This window comes from Lissotriton vulgaris, chromosome 12 (genome assembly GCF_964263255.1).
Source record: "Lissotriton vulgaris chromosome 12, aLisVul1.2, whole genome shotgun sequence".
NCBI lineage: Eukaryota > Metazoa > Chordata > Amphibia > Caudata > Salamandridae > Lissotriton > Lissotriton vulgaris.
Genome location: NC_141700.1, coordinates 158921591 through 158940045, shown reverse-complemented (window position 1 = coordinate 158940045; position 18455 = coordinate 158921591). Strand labels below are relative to the sequence as shown.

General features: G+C 45.9%; 1 protein-coding gene across 2 annotated transcripts in view; it reads left to right on the top strand.

Moving 5' to 3' along the window:
• The first annotated feature begins 5861 nt into the window (after window positions 1–5861).
• TCL1A (TCL1 family AKT coactivator A) overlaps window positions 5862–18455 on the top strand; it is a 41097-nt gene continuing 28503 nt past the window's right edge. The window contains exon 1 of one of the 2 annotated variants that reach the window (XM_086947672.1): window positions 5862–6067. The gene's annotated coding sequence lies outside the window, so the exon portion shown is untranslated. The remainder of the gene's footprint in view (window positions 6068–18455) is intronic. The other variant, XM_086947673.1, reaches the window with a different exon arrangement.

Sequence of the window (18455 nt, the reverse complement as noted above, 5' to 3'; positions counted from 1 at the left end):
AACGCTGACGCTACCCAATGGAAATGAGGGGCGGGGCTCAAGTCCCCTTCTCCAAACTGACTTGTTCACTATAGCTCTCGCAGGCGAGGAGCGCATGCGCGCTCCAACACCAGGCAAGACCTAAAAAAGGTTAAGAGTGGTATGGGACAATAGAGGTGTTACGCTGTGCCAACTCTCCACCCCCGAAAAAATGCGAGACACATACATGTTTATATGTGTTGTGCTTGTAACTCAGCAAGCCCCTTTAGTGTGGTAGTAGTTATGCTTTTATATTCTCAATTCAATTTCCTAGGTGCGGTAGGTGTACAGGTGTGGATAAAGAGTGACGGGGGATCATTGATCTGCCCAGATACATTGTTTTACAGTCCTCCTTTATACTAATGCCATTGTGATAAACTAATTGAAGAGAATTGACAAGATGGGCTGTGTTATTATCATCATTTTTGTCATTATAGGAAGTCAATACTCAGAGTACAAGACTATTTTTTGACCTGCAGGTTGCACTATGTTACAATCCTCTGCTGACCAGCAATTTGAGGCAAATCTCTTTGCAGGCCTGTCTGGACAGTATTGTGTTTTGTGTAGTTTTTAGTGTTTGCAGTTCTTCACTTTCAGTATTTGGTGATCTGTCTGCAGACCACGTTGAATGGACTGAAGGTCATAGTCTACTAGATGCAAAACCACCTTTGAAAATATCAAACATCAAGACCGTTAAAGGGGAAGTAGACAGGACATTCATTGGAGGCCTCGTACAGGCCATAAGTTAAATATGTATTACAAGAAAGTAATTAACACAAATCGAGACAGAGGAAAACTGGGAATAAAAAAAAAGTAGGAGAACTATCAGGAGAAATGAGCACGGGTAAAAAAGAGAAAGAAATAGCGCACAAAATATTTGGAATGTCACCATTAGAAAAATGAAAACATGAAAATGCCACATGTAAGTAATTCGAAAAATGTGGCTACTGTGCGGCATGAAGAGCGCTGGTGCAGGAAGTGGGTAATAATGGGCAAAGATATGTAACTCTTCACTATGCAACATATGGAGAGAGAGAGAGAATCCTAGGACAGTGCAACTACACTACTGTGCAAACTGCACAGCCACACAACACTGTGCTGCTCTAGTACAGCGTTGTTGCAAGAGGAAACAGCTGTACAGTAGGCAGTGCGAGACTAGTGCCCAGCTACATTAAAGTACTCATTTACACAGAGGTTTATATTTTAATGTCCAAAACCAGCACCGTATAGTGCAGTGCCACATTGTAAAGAATACACCACTCTCCCACTCCAAAGTACTTCATACCAATGCCTAACTATTGATTACTCTTGCAGACCTGCATTTCTGCTCCAGCCCTTCTAAGGAACGTAATAGTGGTGGTCCCCAACCACCACCAACCTGTAGTCGTAGGCGCCTTTCAACTGCCTGAGAGACGGTCAGAAACAAATATTGCCTGTAACTGTCAATTGCATGTCTGAAGGAAGAGAAAGTACGAATGCGACACATGCGCAAATTACATAGAAAAGAGTTGAAAGAAGGGACCAAGCTTATACAGCCTTCAACAAAAGCATGTGAGCCGGTCCTGAGCATCCACATAACAGCAGGACTAGGTGAACGCACATCCTGTAGAGTTAGATCGCTCACAACTGACTTGTAAATGGAGTGAGAAAGTATTTGGAGATAAACCCCTACTCTTCCAGGTACACTTCCACCCAGTCCCGAGCTGACTGCTGTCTTTCGATCTCTGATATTCACAACTCCATCACTCCATTCTCCTCTCCCGTTGTCTTCCCCCGTCAATGGATTCCCCTCTTTTTCTTGTCTTTCCTTTCTCTTTTGTCCTAAGATGAAGTTCCATCGTTGAGGACACCGAAGTCACAGCCTTAGCACTAGAGCAGTTAAAGGGCTCATTTGTTTCCCCCAAGGAAAGACATGGTCGGAAGGCAAAAATGTGAGAGATTATGACCGACTCTTTCAAACACAAATTAGAAATGAGTGGCTATCAGGTCCAAGATGCCACAGGAATGGACAAGTGCTATTCTTCTGAGCTCAGTGACCAAAACAAACTGCATTTAGGTGGTTTTTACCTCATGGCCATTACTGCATTCCTTTTCAGTTATAATGCCCATGTCCTTCCCTTGGTGGACAGGAGTAGGGTGTGCACCATGAAGTATAACATCAATCAGTGACACTTATAAAGCGTGCTACATACCCGTAGGGTCTCAAGGCGCTGGGGGGGGGGGGGGGTGCCGCTACTGCTCGAACAGCCAGGTCTTCAGCTTCTTCCTGAAGGAGAGGTGGTCTTGGGTCAGGCGCAGGTCGGTCGGGAGGGAGTTCCAGGTCTTGGCAGCCAGGTAGGAGAAGGACCTTCCTCCTGTAGTCGCTCTTCGGATAAGGGGGACGGCGGCGAGGGCGTGGTTGGCTGATCGGAGGTGGCGTTTGGGAGCGTAGAAGTTGACTCGGCTGTTGAGGTAGCTCGGGCCTTGGTCGTGTAGGGCTTTGTGTGCGTGGGTGAGGAGGCGGAAGGTGATTCTTTTGTTGACGGGGAGCCAGTGAAGGTCTCTCAGATGTCCGGAGATGTGGCTGGTTCGTGGGATGTCGAGGATGAGTCTGCCTGGCTGACAATCATCGTAACTGTTATAGCTGGGTTTTAAATAATTTGCTCCATTGCTAGGTTTTTAATAATGTGCTTCCATTCAAACACAGACGCCTCCACACATGCCTCAAGCATATTTATGGTTTCCACTCCATCACCCTTAAGCTGAAGCATTAATTGGGTGTCTCATTTGCACAGACATAATAGGTACAATCGAAAAGAAGAGGTGAGTTGGTGCATGCATGCATTATAAAAAGAAAACTAAAAAACGTTAACAAACTTAATGTCACTGAAACTGCCTGTCATGTGACAGGAGGTAACTGCACTGCCAAAGTGTGCTCTGAAACAAATACCTATCAGAGTCCCATCTCAGAAAGCACATTGATGGTTGATTGAAAGCAGGATCTGATGGTCCATGGCACTAGACCGGTTACCATCACCTGGCATGAGGAACATACACCCACACTAAAGAGGCCACTGTAGAAGGCAATGCCTTTTTGATATTATACATCATGAAACAAAAGCTCTTGACAACAGAGCAGGAAATTGGCAGTCTGATGTCAGCAACACTAGGAAAATTGTCTACCATACAACCATGTATTATCTGAGTGTGGTCAACAAAAGTTGTATTAAATCTACTCCATGAAGGTTAAACCAAAAAGGTTTGCAACTGCTGTAATAACCAATGTACAATCACAGAAAAGCTAAATGACAGGCCTAGGCAAGTTGTGAGGTTGTAGGCATGGGTCCAGTTGCGAGATCCATCTTTTGATAAGGTATTCCTTCTTTCTCAATCTTTTGCTAACATGTTTTACTCCTATGTGCACCGGTCCATTGCATGCTCTATATGAAATTCCTGTCTATTTTAATATGTGCACTCTTCACAAAATTCTTGTTTAAAAATACTCACAGTTCGACCGCAGACATTTTTTAAACTGCACCTCCCTCAGCCCGACGCTCTTCAACGTCTACATGGCTCCACTCGTCCCCATTGTCAGAAACTATGGACTCAACATTGTGTTGTACGCAGATGACACCCACTCATCCTCTCCCTATCCAACTAACCCAACACTGCCAGACACAAATTTCGAGAAGACATGGAAGCCGTCGCCAAATGGATGAAAAACAGGTGCCTACAACTGAACACCAACAAAACAGTAGTACTCATCATACGCCCAAACCCCGATGCCTGGAACAACACCGGGTGGCCTCCCGCCCTCGGAAGCCCGCCCACCCCCACGGACCATGCACGCAAGTTGAGAATCATCCTGGACTCCGAGCTCAAAATGGACCGCCAGATCAACCCAGTCTCGTCCTCCTGCTTCCACACCCTCCGCCTACGACGTAAGAACTTCAAATGGATCTCCCGGAAACACTGAAAGACCATCATGCACACCGTCGTCACCAGCAGACTCGACTACGGCAACGCTCTCTATGCCGGAAGAAACAAAAACCTAACCTGCAAGCTACAGAACATCCAGCAAGCCGCTGCACGACTGGTCCTCAACCTGCAGAGACACTGGCACATCTCCCAGCACCTGCGCACACTCCACTCGAGACTAGAGTCACCTTCAAGAAGCTCACCCATGCACACAAGGCCCTCCACGACACCGGACCAGCATACCTGAACAGCCGACTCAAATTCCACGCACCTCAAAGGACCCTAGGATCAGCCCAGCTCTCCTACACCGTGGTCGCCCGCACCAGTAAGACCAGATCGGGAGGCCGCTCCTTCTCCTTCGTCGCAGCCAGAGCCTGGAACGCCCTTCCGCTCCACCTCAGACAGACAACATCGTTCCTCATCTTCGCAAGGAACCTCAAAACCTGGCTCTTCGACAGACCCCCTCCTTGAAGGCCTGGAGCCTGCATCCCCTCCACCCCCAGCGCCTTGAGACCCTTACGGGTGAGTAGTCGCGCTTAACAAAAGCCTGATTGATTGATTGAATTAGCTGATTTCATATTCTAAATGGACATATGTTGGCAAGAGAAGAAGCTGAGCAGAACAGGGCTCTGTAATTATACTTGTTCATGCAAACAAATGCCCTTCTATTACAGATGTTGCAAAGACAAGATGGCTTAAAAATACTCACAGGTCACCAGTACAGATCTACTCCTTCTTTTGAATGTACAATTGAAGGCACGCTAGGGAATAGGATTCACACATAATGCGACTTGAGTGTGAGTACTAAGCAGGCCACCTAGGCATGAGTGCCAAGCAGAATGCAACATAGATAGGTAGAGGTTCAATGCTGAATTACACAGGTTCCATTTTAAATAGGACATGTGTTGTGCAGAATGTGACCTGCCAAATGTGAAAACCAGGCCATGGGCAATTCATATAAAGCAGCGTGCAAATAGAACCAATGCCAAATAACACACTTAACACATGCCAGCAGACCTGGTTCCGCCTGTTTGAGAAAAATGTTTTTATTCCAGTATTCTCTCGCTTAACATTGCCTCTGATTAAATATAAGCCGATGGGGAAATTTAAAAATCTCCCACTTTGCAGGTTTAAATGTTGGCAGGTATGCACACTATCCAGTTTCAGTATACTCTAGGCATGCCACACCGGATCCTGCCGAGCCCCGGCCGATGTCATTCACTCACTGGACCGGCCTGAATCCAAGCAACGTACGCTAAAGCATAAGGGGACTGTCCAGCTAGTCTCTAGCGCCGGTTGACAATGACAGTCAATCGGTGCTTTAAATGGGCCGGTCCTGTCTGGTACTGAGTACCGGCACTTTTTTATTTTGAGAGGGAGAATTCCTGCACTTCTCAAGAGTGACGTTATACTTTTAATTGGAGAGTACCGGCACTTCTCAGAAAGAAGCGGGTACTCTGCACTTCTATTTTCACATTTCAAGCACTGCAGTCATGGATATGTGTCCTTCATTCGCCCTGCCGACCAGGGTTGGGCGGTATCAAGATCCACCGGGACCACCACGGGTCATCATCCCACTCCAGCCTCTCTTTCAGGTCCACGTGCGGCTGCAGCCTGTGGCGGGACAGGTAGCCAACATCTGGGCCACCCTCTCCTGCAAACTGGGCTGCACGCGCCGTCTTGTCGCAGGATTACTGGGACAGAACCAGGTGCGGAGTCCACAGCCAGTCAGCGCGCGGGATTGTGTGCGGCGCAGCTGGATTGGAAGAGAGCCGCCGATGCTTCAAAACTTAGACATTTCACAGTCCACCGCACTCATAGGCAGATCCCAGAATATACTCAGGCGCGGATTGGTTGCTTCACGGCCCGGAAGTGTTGATATTACTGGCACATGATAACTTCGAGAAAAACAACGGACATTAAGCTGAATTCAACTGCAGTGTCGGTGCCTGCTGTACAGTGCCGGCGGTCACCCCCGCGCGTGTGCAGCGTTCTCTTGCTACCTTTCCGGAATCCTCGATGGGGCCACGGCTGTTTAGCCGCTCAGTAGATTCGACGTTGACGCACCGGTCTAGAGGAATCACCAAAGAAGGTGAGTAACCTGGCCTGCATTGAAAATTATGCATCGTCATAGTTTATATATAGTCAAAGGGCCTCTTTCATAGTCCTGAACGATGCACAGAGATAGAACAACGAATACACATCTAATCTACGCCATGCAATGAATGCTCCCAGTACCGAGTAGAAAACAACGCTTTCAAAATATACATTCCTAATGTGGTGCACCGGTCGAAGTGGGGGATCAAAAAGTAGGGGAACTGGGGGCAGAGAACCAGAGTGAAGGAATAACCTGTAGATTGGGTCAGTGGGCGGAGTTCAAGGTGCGGCTAGTAAGAGCAAAACGTCTCAATTTCTTGTATTTGTTTGGCATTTCACTGACCAGTTACAGCTTATTACGTTATTTAATTCAACCAATGAAAACACATCTTCATGTTTTATTTAAGGTTAAATATGAGTTATTGACATTAAAATACATTGACAAAGTGGGATATGTTTCCAATCACAGAATGTCCCAAATACGCTTAAAAGTGGAATCACAAGCCATTTGTCTCCGAGCCATGCAGTTTCTGTCATCAGCACTTCTCTCTTTTTTCACAAGAGCAGTTCAAACATGAATGGCAAAATATTCTAGTTTGCAAATGTTTTCAACATAATTATGGCTTTCATATTGGCCACATAATGCATCATCGGATGATTTAAACAAAAAAAATTGTTTGTAGCTCATACTGATCAAAAGGTGCAAAAAAAGTGACTTGTGTTGCTGCGAAGTGGCGGGCCCTTTGCAAAGGTTGGCTTGTCACATTTCTCACCGCTGCATTTGTATAGTATACTGGTACTAATGAGGCAAAATCTTTGCAGAGACTGTTGGTATATGTAAAAATAATAAAAGTATCAGAAAATATATTATATTACGCTGCATTTTTTTTTGGGGCTGCATGATTAAGTCACGATTGGGACATCATTTTGTCCACAATTGCTGCATAGTTCGAGTGCCTCCAAAGCAGGCAGCACGTGTTAAAAATGATTGTGCGTGAAGCAGAGAGACCGTGAAATTTGCAAACTTAGTTTGGTGTGTTTGCAAATCCTGCTATGCCGATCCCTGTTGAGTTGCACTTCTACTGCTGAAACAAGGTCAATAGGTAGGTACCAATGGTTGAGGCAGGCTGGACTCAAGGGTCCTGTTACCTCAGTGACAGAGCCACTGTCGTTCTAGGGTGTGCTGCTTCGTCGGCCTGCCCTCAAGATTGGAGGTGAACCTCAGTATGGATTGTGGTGGACAGGTCTTCAAGTTAAACCCACACTTGCCACCGCTAGGATCCAACTGATGGTGCTAAGTTACCAGCGCCTCTTAAGTCCAGTGGGCTATCCACGGTCTAGCATTGGAATGTGCTCCCTCAGGACAGTGGTCTGGTGAACTGGTCATGAAGGCTAAACCTGGTTGGCCAGTTCCAAATTTGTCTGCTCTGGCCATAGAGCCATAGACTCTCCGCACTGCCTCACTGAGTGAAACTTGCACTGCCTTCAGCTACAACCCAATTGTTCCCTGTTATAAACACCTAGATACGACTCAATTGAAATTGTGCACTAGAGATGATGAATATGATGCCTGAAGAAAAAGTAATAACATCCTGGAAAAAGCAAACACTTGTAGGGAAAGAAGTGTAAGCAAAGCATGTGAAATGTAGGCAGGAACAACATAGTTACCTGAACGCTTTTACACATTATTCCAAAATCAATGAGTGTTTTTGCCTGAAACGTTGAGGACTGGACTACAGGGCCTCGAAGGGGCCAGTTTCAATGTCCATTGTTTACATCTGTACAAAACGTAATAAGTATGGTTTAATAAGACGACATCCCTGAACACAGAGCTTCAGTACACATTTTATAAACGAAAATGAGGAAATAGCTGATGAGGATCACATTAAAGGTTTTCCACTTCTGCATCAACCAGGTATTGCAGTACCTCCAGGAATGCCCCCCCCCCCCCCTCAGGGGATAACAATGTTGTTCAAAGAAAGAAGAGAAAACAAAAGTAGTGCTTCACTGCCAAACTCTGTAAAATGGCACTAATGTGTTTGGGTGTGAATACCAATCTGGCCACTGTGCGACCACTCTGTCTTGCTTTATTACACTATTTTCCCTATTTTGAACCATTTTTTTTGTCTCCGTCCCGAGGCTGCACTTTGGAATAGAACAATGTCAGAAAAAGATGACCTTTCCAGTAAAAGTGTTTATTTCTTTTTTGGATCCACTTCACAGGGGAATGAATGAAGGAAAGAGAGGATAAGAGCCTTTTCTTGAGGTCAAGTTTTTTTCATTCAGCAACTGAGTAGGAGTGACACCGAGACAGAAAGAAAGAGAATAAGAGAAAGAGAGGGGGGCAGCTGACAGCAGCAAAGCAGAAGTGGACGTCTGGTGCTGGAAGCCATACAAAACAAGCAATTGCTGGGCATATTGAATTACAAGCATTTCTTGTCTCCTTTCAAAGATGAGCAGGGAGATATATTTTCATGTTTGAGCTGAACACACGTTTCATTTAATTTGCCTGTGATCTAAAAGAGAACTATTAAAATTAACAGAAAATCTATACTGCATTACCATATGCACTTTGAAAGTATTTTCGTGCAGCAGGCAAAGGCAAACGCATTGTAATTTCCGAAAGAAAAACATACTTGTTGCACTGCTAGGTCAGTGAACATTTTTAACCAGGTAAAATGGCTGTGAGTTAACCACTCTCTGCTGCCAAATCTTTATGACCTGCAGATTTTTTGTCCGAATCCTGGCAAGCCCAACCTTCCATTCTTTCAATGTCACCCAATTCAGAACCATTACATTACCGTAAAATATGTCCTTTACAGCGCTTTAAAACTAAAGGTATGAAGCACCATCTTAGAGTGCTGGTGCAAAATTTCACTACAAGATTTTCTCTATCTAAACTGGTCCCCGAACAATGTTAATTTTTTAACTCCGGCGGATAGTTTGGCAGCAACATTTGCAGAATCGACAGTTTAAAAAAAAAAACACACAAACGAGTAATATATAGAAAATACCAAGGGGACAGCACATTAGCAGCCACCTTAGTTTATACTGTAGGCACTCAGTGCACTTAGATTTTAAACCCAATAAATTGTGTTAAAACATGTTTGTCACTTCATAGCATTTCATACAATCCCCTTTCGCATTAACCTACTAAATGTTACTTGGTTACCATCCTAACAAAGAGGTTTACTCTTGGAAATGGCCCTTTTTGCAGGGTTATCCCCAAACGTTTTGTTTCTTCCTCCTATTCTTTGTTGTTTGTTGGTTTTAGGAATCTGGACACTTTACACTGCTAATCCGTGCTAAAGTGCATATGCTCTCTGTTTAAATTGTGTTATGGATTGGTGTTTCCCTGATTGGATATTCGATTTACATGTTGGTCCCTAGTAAAGTGCACTGAGGGTGCCAGGGCCTGTAAATCAAAGGCTACTAGTGGGCCTGCAGCACTGATTGTGCCACCCACGTGAGTAGCCGTAAAAAGGTAACTCGGACTTGCCATTGCAGAGTCTGCGCGCAGTTTGTAACTTGGCCCGTGCACACACTGGCTAGTCCCTAACCTTCCCTTTTCTTACATGTCAGGTTCCCCTAAGGTAGGCCCAAAGTACCTGTGTGGGCAGGGTGCAGTGTACGTTAAAGGTAGGACATGCCCTGGTGTGTGTGGCATGTCCTGATAGTGAATTACAGCCCATTTTGTTTTTCACTATTGCAAGGCTTATTGGGTGTTTTATGACCGGTTTTGGCTTCACTCCTTGGCTCTGGTTTTAGCGCACGATGGTTACCCTCCAGTGTGAGATCCACCTGCGTTAGTTTTAGAAGGGATTTTGCGACCACATCTTGGTACAACTACTTTCCCTTCACACAAATACCCCCGTCACCCCTCACAAAGTGGAGATTTGTCACCATAGTCACGATATACCTTGGGTGCATAATAGTCACTAATGCTTTATGTGACTTCACCTGTTCTTTCTTTGTTAACCCTTTTTTCCCCTACCTCTAGGTCGCCTAAATAGAGCAGGACCCCGTGGCCCTCTTTTTCTCTGACTGTGAGAGGTTGTATTTACTGTCTACATATTGAATGAGCATTTAGTTCATATGTGTTTTTCTGTGTAGCACTGTATTTAGGTCCTGACGAATCGCCTTCCGGCGAGAAACATGTTGACCACACCAGGGGGTTGAGTTAGAGTTCTGTACACTGTTACGGTTTCTAGCTCCCCTCTCACCCCTTTTAACCAGGGAACCAGCCACGTTAATAAAATTCAGTGTGGACTGTTTTACCCTTTTTACTATCACTCACATTTACACTGACTACACTTCTTTACCTCCTCACTCACACCCACCATCGGCAAGGAACTAAAGAACCCCGCTAAAAGAGTACCTGTGGGTACTCCGGCAGACATTGCAGCGCCGGTCTGTCGAGGGGCAGTGAGTCGATGATGACACTGGATACCCTCCAGTAAGGGTGTGTTTCACACCTAATACTCTGGGTGTATGAGGCTCTCCAAGTTCCGACTAGGGAACCCTTCCAGTCACAGTACTGACTATACCACCCCTTATCTCCACGCATTCACACCATCTCCGGGGAACTTTGTACTCTGCTGCTAACAAGGCTACTTGTTCCCCATAGGACTGAAAGGGACGTTTGTTTAAAACATCTTAGAAACGTAACTGGCCCTGGGAACTAGGTGGGAAATAAAATTTAGTATGGCTGAACTCAGAATCTAACAATGCATCTTTTAGTAAAGGTAATTTTTACATTCTGTGTTTGAAAATACCACTTTTAGGAAGTAGATATTTTCTTGCTCAGTCATCCCGTGTGCCTCTGCTGGAATGTGGATTGCCTGTCTGGGTTTTGGACTACAGAGGCCTAGGAAGCAAGGGTGGCTCCTGATAGTCTAGGTATATCATGAAAGGGCTGAATAGACCAGGGCTGCGATGGGGAAGAGGGATGAGATTTCCTTGCAGCTCAAAAGGCCTTTTCTGCCTTTGACAGTGCCGTCTCCACCCCCTGCCGGGAAATCACACCAGAGAATGCAGAACTGTTTCTGGCTGGGCACAGACATCCTCTGCCTAGAGGATCAAAGTATTTTTGGATGCAAATACTGGGGCCCAGACATCTGAACGATAGAACTCTTTTGGATCAAGAAGAAGAGCTGGAGAAGCTGTGAGGAGGACTACCACTTTGCTGTGTGCTTTGCTGTGTTGGCCTACAGTGGCTGCTTCTGTCTTGGGCAGTGAAAGGACTGGACTGAACTTTCTGCAATCTACTTTTGTGAGTTTCTCCAAGGGCTTGAGGTAGAGCTTGCCCCCGGTTCAAGAAGTCTCAGGAACAGCAAAGACTTCAAGCTCTTCTGCCCTCAGCACTGGGGACTGTGTGTTTTGTGATGCGACAGAAGAAAAGCAGCTTGACGACTTCTACGACACAGCTGACTACTCAGTGTCCTGAAGGCACCGCAGAGGGCACCGCCACAATGCTGCACCATGACCCTGGTCTTGCCGCCTGCTGCTGCCGCCACCACCACAACCTGTGGGCACCGCACTCCACCTCGCTTCACACCAAAGCCTGGGCACTGCAGAGAGCACCGCTGCACCGTGACCCTGGTCTCACCGACCACGCCTCCTGACGCCGCCACCGAGCCTTTTCTCGCACCTCAACCTGTGGGCACCGCACACCGCACCACCTCGCTTCACGACGACACCTTAGCCTCGCCGCCGCTCCACGCCGAAATTGACGCCGCTGCTTGCACCGTGGTTCGAGGGCACCGCTCGTAAAGTTACAACCCGCACCGCAGCCTTGGACTACCGATGCCGTCACCATCGTCTCTTGTTCGTCAGCCGACCACATCGCTTCAGCATCGACGTCGCTGCTTGCACTGTGATCTGCCATCACTGTGACGAAAACCGCCTTCACCTCGCACCGCAACCCTAGTCTCTCAGACGACGCCATTTGACGCAGCCACCGAGCCGCTGCTCGCACTATGACCAGAGTGCACCGCACCGCTGCACTTCGCACCGCAGCAACCGACGCCAGCGCTCCTGATTCCAACAAAAAAGAGCTTGACTTGCAACGCGAGTGACTTCAAGGGCCTCAGCACCCTGCATCTCTAAAAGGTTCTATTTGTGGGTCTTCCCGACAATGTAGCTGGTCCACGACGCCACGCCCAACCTGAACTCTTTGGATTTGTTTACACACGATACAGTGATAGCCCCGGACAGAGCTGTCGACATCAAGCAACAGTTTTTAAAGTGTATTTTGATAACAGTAGATTTTTAAGTACTGTACTATGGGTTTTTATAATTTTTGATCTTGTTTCAAATATTGGCTGTTTTTCTAAACTGGTGTGGTGTCCGTTTTCAGTGCTTACACTGTATTACTGTTGGTTATTTGCAAATGCTTTACACACTGCCTCTAAGATAAGCCTGACTGCTTGTGCCAAGCTACCAAGGGGGTGAGCAGAGGTTATTTTTAGGAGTGTAACTCCCTTATCCTGACTAGAGTGAGGGTTTCTGCCCGGCTTTGGTGCAAACCTTAGCCATCCAGAAATCCCATTTCTAACATTGGTTTTCAGCGGTGAGGATAGGACTTGTGTTTGCACTTGACTTACAGTGATTAGTGTCCACATCGCAGACCATTACGTACCACATACTTTTCTTTTTGGCCTATTTTTGATCTTGCCAGTTTGAACTTGCTACTTCAGCATTCCTGAATCAATTGCATAATCTGTTGCATCCTTGGAAATTGCCTTTGAAGAGGATATGTTGGAATCCTACAATGTTAAGGAATTGAGCGATTTGCAAATTCTGTGAGTGATGGGGACTTGTAAAGTTTATTGTGCCCTCCACCTTCCCCTTTGTTTGACATAATCCTCCTCCATTATAACATTGCTAAAATGCTTAATTGTGTCAGCGAGCGAGTAAGAAATACCTATTACCTAGACTTCAGTTGGTTTAGCGAACCCGTGAACTAGTATTGGCAAACTCGTCCCTGTTTGAAGAGCTCGTTGGAGTGCCTCTTTCAGTACAAGCATTTGCAATGCAACAGGTCTTGCATTTGCGAGATTCTGAGCTATTGACATTGTAAATGACAATGCCTTTTATTTATGTGTTTAAAAAAACTGCAATAATAAAAGGCATTGTCATTTGCAATACCAATAGTTCAAAGTTTCTAAAATGCAAGACCTATTGCATTGCAAATGCTTGTTTTAGATTGTTCTGGTCAGTTAACGTCATATGATCTGATGTACATGCAGTACAACACTATCAAATATTAGTGAAAGATTTGGTTGCAATGTGGCTTTATCCTATATACATATAAATACAAACACTTGCTTCACGGTTGTACATTTATTCGGCATGTGGGAAGGATGATTATATAGCTTTCTTTGAGACTGTCTTTAGCGACGAGTGACAGGCCATGTTTTTAATGTATCTGTTAGAGAAGCTTCATCTGCGATGTTGTGGTTAATGAACTGGTAGCATATAAAGTATTGGGATTGTCTTAATTCACAATAAAACAATTCCAATGGTTTGAAACTAAGATGCATTCCGTTAGGAAATGACGAACAAATAAAATAAAAAATAGGGTGCTCATCACTTTGTATCCTCATTTGTGAAAAACAAAAGTACATTAAGGCCGAGCTGGCAAAGAAGTTATACACGTGCCTTTCATGTCAAGTGTTTAATATGATCCTTCCCATACTTGGCTGCGAGGAGTGCGTACTCGCTCTTTTAACCTTCTTTCTAGGGTGTCTTGGAGAATGTGTGCTTACGCCGGGTTAGAATTCTGAGCCTGGAGAACGGAGAACTACACTGCGTTTTGCAGGACTTGGGGTAGGGAGTGCAAACTTTCCCTTAAGGAAAGGTCCAAATAATAGACTCTGGTGTTTGTCACAAATAGTGTGTGTGTTAGGGGGGGGTGAGCGTGGGGATGCATACCGGCTGCACTGAGAAAGCCATGTGCTTACGACAGCCGTAGATGGACTGGCAGTTCCCTTACATTCTAGTCACATCCTGCTCCTTAATCCTAAACAATTCTTAAAAGCTGATGGATCCCATCTGGGCTGCCTGCCTGCCAAGAAAATATTATCGCTTCTAGAGCCGAAAGGTACTTTGTTGTGGGTAAAACGCTGTAGGGCCGCCGAGGCTCGGATAATGTAAACCCACCCCCCAGACTTCCACGGCTCAGCAGTGAGCGACCCGCGGCTCCTCAGAGGCAGGTGCACGAGCATTGCATTGCGGGGTGTTTTTACCGGGCCCCGCACAAACAGCGCTGCAGCGAGCAACACAAACACTGCTAAATGCACACAGTAATTACCGCTTCCAGCCACCCGGCCAAACCACCACGTTAAAAGGAGTCAACCAGGAACCGCTCCAAAATAACCACGCTGGTTTATTCACCCAACTGCCCTCATGCGAGGCAGTCAGCTGACCACAGAGTTATCCCCGCACACGACCACTTAGAAAGTGGTCCACACAGCAGCGCACGCTGCAGGTTGCATTAAAACTAAGCATGGGGTGAGCACTCACACCTCCACTAACTGAATGACACAAGCGAAGAAACCCGTAGTACCGCAGTGTTCCTGTCCCAAGTTAACTAGACGAACACTCATGCATAGAGCAGAATGAGGTAATTGTTCAACAATGTAGAAAACTGCCACAAAACAGGGGCACTTGGCCGTGAGGGATACAAGTCAACAGCCTGAGAGTACAAGTGCAGCTCCTACCTGAGCGCCGAGAGGTCAAGTCAGCTGTACGGAACGTATGACCGGCAGCGAGCACAAGCCACCCACCCCTATCTGGGAAAGTTGCTGAGTTTCCCCCATAGCAAGTGCAGGGTGTGAGTGAGCGCCCCCGCCTGGACTTCAGCAGTGCACAGATGGGCGATGGAAAGAACTGAGGCAAAGGGAGCGCTAAAGGCTCCAAGATAGGAAAAACAGTGATTCACGGTTTTTCGGTCATTAATAAGAGGCTTTGGCCCGCCGCACAGCTGTCTAATAAAAGCAAAATAACAGAGACTGGCGCTTGTTCTTTATTTGTAGTCCGTGATCGCAACATGTTTTACACAGTATTTAACATGCTGTGGTGGCTGCAGCGGTCACAGGCGCTTCACGTTCCTTGAACGAACTGAGCACACTGAAGGCAAGTGCGGTTACACAAGTGCACTCATTCGGGGGCCAAGAGACGACGAGGTGCAGCATCCTGCCGAGTCCACAGCCACAGAGCTCGTGCTCTCCTACACTCCTAGTCTTCCAGGAACTTTTCGCGACAATGAAAAGTAAAGGTACCCAATTCTGCCCCTCAGGACTTAAGTCACAACAAGCTTTTCTAAAAGTTTAAACCACCGCAAGAGGGAGCGAGCCGTAATAAATCCAGCGTGCGGTGGGAGACGCCATGCACGTGCACATCGCCTGTCCGGCGGCGGGCGTGCACATGGTTTGTCTCCCTTAGCGAACTAAAGCAACAAGGAGCAGAATGTAATACTTCCGGGTACCAGAGGCGGGGAGGCGGCTGGAGCGTTTTCGGGTCAGCAGAGGCGGCTGTTACAGGCAAGGGGTGCGCTGGGGACGCGGCGTCCGCTTCCACTCGGTTTCGGCGCATGGCTGTTGGGTGCCGTTTCAATTATGCTGGCCAGGCGATGCAGCGGAGATACGGGGAGTCACAACAAAAGAGCCAGGTGAGTGGGGGGTGGCTGTGTGCATGTGTGTGTATGTGTATGTGTGTGTGTGTATATGTATGTATATATATATATATATATATATATATATATATATATATATAATATTCAAAACAAATGCCCCCAGCATTTTGAAGGGCGACTCGACCTCGCTCCAGCCATCCAGCAGTGTCATGCATTTCTCACCATAAATATCCCTTTCATTTAGATGAGCCGACGCGTTTCAGGGCACAGCAGCCCCTTCTTCCTGGGCAACTCAAAAAACATGACTGAGGCTTGCAATGTTCGTTTCTCGGTTTTAATTAGCAGCACATGTCCTCGCAGCAGCCCTTCCCAATTAGTGCCACCGCAATGCTTTCTAGGACATGTAGGCACCGCATTACAAGAAATAAATGTGCTTTAAGTAAGTTCAGTCTCTGTTTTCCGATTCTGAGTACATTAATATCCTTTAGTAGGTAGAGGGATCTTTTGTGGTCAGTTTCATTAAACACATGGGAGCGAGGTGCTCTCAGAGTTGACAAGTTCAGCTCCCAGCCTCTCTTTCACTCGAGATGGTGCCTCTTCCACGGCAGGGACCGGCCGTGTGATTTAATTCAAAACAAATGCCCCCAGCATTTTGAAGGGCCACTCGACCTCGCTCCAGCCATCCAGCAGTGTCATGCATTTCTCACCATAAATATCCCTTTCATTTAGATGAGCCGACTGCTGGATGGCTGTGTGCGCATGCGTGAGTGAGGCTGTGAATCTGAGGCATGGCATCTGCACGGCGCCGTGCGCGCCCTCGAGGGCAAATCGGAGACGCTCGTGCCTGTACGCTATCTCGCATTCCCCCGAACACGCCAACAAAAGGTCCATCGCTACGCTATCGCTACACTCGACCTAAAAACAAGCATTTGCAATGCAATAGGTCTCGCATTATTAAAGTTAGAGCTATTGGCATTGTAAATGGCAATGCCTTTTATTTATGTTTTTGCTTTTAAAACATAAATAAAAGGCATTGTCATTTACAATGCTAATAGCTTAAACTTTCGCAAAAGTGAGACCTATTGCATTGCAAATGCTTGTTTAAAGGACGCCCCAGACACTTCTTCCCCAACCTACCAACCTTCAGCGATAGGACAAAACTGCAAGCTTATCTTAGCAAGTCCATACCTGAATACAGCGTGCTTCGAAGAGCAGCACATGCGCTGCTCAGGATTGACCAAAAAAGTCTGTTTTAATAGCATTATACAATATGCTCGGGTATACAGGAAAGAGCTGGCAGTGTTGGATAGTTGTCAGGGGCTATTCATTCGTTTTTGTGTTAAGCGCTACACATGGAACATTGTTTAATGTAATTGATACCTAGTGTTAATTTTTTTCAGTGACTTTGTGTGCATGCGTGCGTGTGCATGTATGTATGTGTGTGTGCGTGTGTTTATGTGTTTGGGTTTGTTTGTCTGTGTTTGTATGTATGTGTGTGTGTGTGTGTTTCTCTGCAGATTATAGGTTCACATCTCTGCTGGGCAGCCTCTACCTTTCATCCTTTGGTGTCATTCTCCCTCTGACACGTCATTGGTTTCACACGAGTCTCACTGTGGTGAGTGCTGCAGGAGAGTATCAGGGGTACTGGGTCTCTGGATGACAGTTTGTGTGGAATAATCTTTTTACTAGAAAAGTGCTTTAGACTGATGACCCCAGAGCCTGCTCCCTTCCAGTGTGTGGTGAGATTTTTAGGATGTGGGGGCTCTGAAGCGACACGTTTTATAGCGCTTGGGAGCGCTGTATTCACCTGCCTAGCGCCATAGCTGCCAAGGTTTCAGATTGCTATGTGTGACATATTCATAATTTCAGTGTAATTATGAGTGACATTTCAATGACTGTGAGTGACACTATCTCCGTCCCCACTGACTAGTGTCACCCGACTATCACCAGCGTGGCCCAAACATAGTTGCCAAGTTTTTAGTACACACGAGTAACATTTCTATGTTTTCAAGACAGGTATAAGTGATTTTCACATATCCTGTGCAACACCTTTAGTGATACCTTATAAAGAGCAGTGGTTTAAGAAAATGTATGGTACAAAATGAAAAACATTTTTTTAGTAAGTGCAGTGTGGTACCTGGATTAAATACACCACTCACACCTGACGTGATTTGTGAAGTTGCCCTGACCCTTTCCAACCAAACCATACCATACCTTCCTGTAAAATCTTTTAGTAGCATCTAATAAAATTCAGCTGGTAATCTGTACCTACAATACATGATCATTGCTACAGCAATTATATGTTGACACAGAAGTTACAACAGGCCTTATCCATATAATATAGAAGAAATCGAGGTCTCTGCACGATGCATCGATGACCAAAAGTAACTGCTATTAATACATAGGGCCACTGGAATTATGCGCCAGAAGAGGGACAACTTTGCTACAAGGTTGAGTAAATTATGCAGCAAGAAAAGGAAAATTATGCAGTGTAATTCAGCACATTTAATAATAGCATTACTTCATTAATATGAACTTTTTACACTTGTTAACACCGGCTGGGCATTGAGTCCACCTCATTAGTACCAGTTTAATACTCAAATATAGCAATAAGCAACAGAAAGGTGTCCAGTCAACCTTTGCAAAGGGCCTTCCACTACGCAGTAACACGTGCAGCAGTATTTTTTTAGTAACATTTGAACAGCGTGAGCTAGAAACATTTTTTGTTGAAATCTGTAGATGATGG